The sequence below is a fragment of the Dinoponera quadriceps genome, unplaced genomic scaffold (assembly GCF_001313825.1).
Source record: "Dinoponera quadriceps isolate SergipeBrazil2010 unplaced genomic scaffold, ASM131382v1 scaffold5698, whole genome shotgun sequence".
In the NCBI taxonomy this organism is placed as follows: Eukaryota; Metazoa; Arthropoda; class Insecta; order Hymenoptera; family Formicidae; genus Dinoponera; species Dinoponera quadriceps.
In genome coordinates, this window is record NW_014559596.1 from 1 (window position 1) to 3,443 (window position 3,443).

General features: G+C 30.3%; 1 pseudogene; it reads right to left on the reverse strand.

The window, feature by feature from the left end:
* Window positions 1-478: 478 nt before the first annotated feature.
* Window positions 479-2,795, reverse strand: LOC106750406 (annotated as a pseudogene).
* Window positions 2,796-3,443: the final 648 nt, after the last annotated feature.

The following is a 3,443-nucleotide window of genomic DNA, read 5'->3' on the forward strand; positions in this document are numbered from 1 at the left end:
TTTTAAGTCCAAATCGCGTAGATTTTCCACGTATAAATTGCTTCAATGAAGTTTTAACATATGATTTGGTTATCATTTCATCTACCGACAGAGCAGTTCTCCAGAAACCAAACTTCAGAATATTTCTCTGAAACATTTTCATCAATTCTCGAACACGCCACGCCTTATCGTTCGAATTATTATCTTTGGCTTTCGAGTACTTCAATTTAGACTTGATTTTTTCAAACTTAGATCGTGCCATTGCCGAAGAAATTATTTGACAAGACAAGAAAGGATCCGTTGACCAATAATCTCTCTGACTCTTTCTTTTATTGAAAGAAGTGATTATAATAATTCCAATAAATGTATTTAACTCAACCAACGATAAAGTAAAACCATTTTCTTTGCACGCATCGATAATGTACTCCTTCTTTTCAATTGAAAAAAAAAGTATCAAAGAGTTCCTTTGACTCACTCTTTCATATCTTATTTTTCACACCTTCTGTCAATAGTATTTCATCTGCACTTTTATTGGAATATGTCGTTTCACCATCTACCCAATCAAATTCATGGTCATTTTCAAGCTTAGCTTGATCTGCTTGATAGCTTTTTGAAACTCTCTGGTAAGTAACTCTCGGTAGTTTTTCGTCACAATAACTATCAGAATCAGAATCACCTGATGAATCGGAATCATCTGCATTTGGTATCAAAACAGTTTCGTCATCCTCTGAGGTTTCAACCTCAGAATCAGAAGAAACAGATCATCTCGTACGTTTTCTTGACATTAAAAGTGTTAATGTAACGAACAATTCAATTTAAAGATTTTATTTGTACTACTATGGATAATAAAATTTTTTGCACAATATGACAAAGCGTATCTGACACTACAATAAATACATAAAAAATTTTAAAGTTTTAAATGAACATTGAAGGAATGTTTGATCAAAAAAACATTTCAAGATATTTGACGAATTTTACTCATAATACAACCAGACAAAATTTAAACGTTATGATCTAATATCAGTAATATGTCTTCACTATTAAAAATACATGCAGTTAAAAGTTTAATAATTTTTTTCTCGAAAACTATAGAGTTTGATCAAAACTTTGTAAGAATAAAAATGTCTTAGAATTTATTGAAGAATACTCACAAATTTTTTCAGATTTTTTGGAGATAATTTTTGATTTTTTGAAAAATCGGAAAATCAAAGTTTTCAAAAAATGTCTCCAAAAAATCTGAACAAATTTAAGAGTATTCTTCAATCAATTCTAAGACATTTTTATCCTTAAACCATTTTTATTTAAGCCTTTAGTTTTCAAGGAAAAAATTAATAAAGAAAAAATTCGATTTTTTGGACTTTTTTGCATTTTGGCCGCCATTTTGGCAAAAAAGCATAAATGTAAAAATTCCCTGTTAAACTTCAACAAATTTATGCACCGATGGTTGATTAAAACTCCATATATTTATGCGTTTTATGCCTGAAAAAAAATGATAAACTTTGAAAATGACAAATTTTTTGAAATTTTTTTGCATAAAAACCGCCATATTTAATTTTTTGTCAAAATTTTTGGATTTTGAGCACGGATTCTGATTCAGCACACTCAAAAACATATAGAATCACACTTTAGACCCAGTTACTACTTCGTTAAATAACTGAAATTCAGCTACAAAAACATAGTCTAAAATCGACAGTCTTGGTCGTTAATGGGTTATGACATCCGAATGCGTTTTCAATGATTACTCGACAAGAACTTAATTTGCGATTAAAAAGTCTTTGCGCATGTGTCAAGTGTCTATTGTCTCTACATGGTACCATTAACTCCTTCAGACAAGGGTATGCACTATCACCCAATAAGAAATAAGTATCTGTAACATTAATGTTTATAATGGATATTAATTATTATATGCAGGAGCCCTAATTACATCTTTTTTCATATTGTACTTCTTACCTGCACAAAGTTCATGTAGATTGTCATATATTGGTGAGTTTCGAAACACTCTTGCATCATGCACAGAACCTGGATATCCTACAAAAACATCGATAAATTTCATTTTATGATTGACAATTCCTTGCATGTGTATCGAAAAATATTGTTTGCGATTAATGTATGAATCGGGATCTTTATTGGTTTGTCAATTCTGACATGAGAGCCATGAATAGCACCTGGAGACGAAATATCATATATGAGTGATGCATTGCTATGTAATAAAGAAAATATAAAGTACATAAATGTTAAGTATATTAATGTTAGTTTATTACCGATTATACCGGGAAATCCTTTTCTTCCTTCATAAAAAGTAGCAGTTTCTACTTTTTCATGTGCGGAGGGATATTTTATGTAATTAGGCGCAAGAGACATAAGAAATTGTGTTACTCTATTAATAACGTGATATAAAGTGCTAATTGTTATTCCAAATCTCTTTGCTACATCTCTATATGATGCACTTTCAGGTCCATCATACCACAGGAAACATAGGAGTTAGGAGGATAGTTTCTCAGCTGTAACTTTTAAATGTCCTACCAGATCTGAAATATAATATATACTAAGTTATTAATATATATATATATTAACATTGAACATACGCTAATTGATATATAAGTAAATTATTGTTCTTACGCAAATTGATATATAAGTAAATTATTGTTCTTCCAATTGTCTCGTGTTTTATAATATAAACTATCTGTCCTATTGCACAATTAATAATAATAAATAATGTTGTTATAATACATACTTTCCATCGAAGTAAATTCATCACACATCTTGAATCGATCTACTAGACCATATGCTAGCGCTCTTGATAAGCGAAAATGCATTATGAAATCTATATTATTATAATTACAATATTAATAAATAACAATATTTTCTATATAATTTGGTATTTTGATATGTTCTATTTTATGCATTATCCCCAGAAGTGGGTGCATTAATAGTAATACGTTCTGATCTACAAACAGACAATATTTAGGTTAGAGTTATATAAATTTTCCACTGATTACTTTAATAAAGGGCAAAATATCACGTTAATGTCATATATATATTTAGTTTAAAATTATATATACGTCACGTCTTAGGTTACATTAACGAAATATTTAGTCATATATTTAAATTTATGATCGGTAGGGTATATAATATTATAAATTAATATTAGGTGTACAACTTTGCTCTCGCCGTTTTTTTTTAATTTGAGGCTTTATTGTAAAAAAAAGGAGATAAAGTTATGACTCAAAGTATTGTCCATCACTGGCCACTACTTTCTCCTATCTTTTGGGCAATGCACGAATCCCGCGTCGAAAAAACTGGTCATCTTTTGAGGTAATCCACTAATCTATCCATTTTCCGACTTCTTCATAAGACTGGAAGTGTTGGTCAGCCAGGCCGTGTGCCATTGTTCGGAACAAGTGATAATCCGAATGTGCAACGTCTGGAGAGTACGGCGGGTGGGGTAGGACTTCCCATTTCAA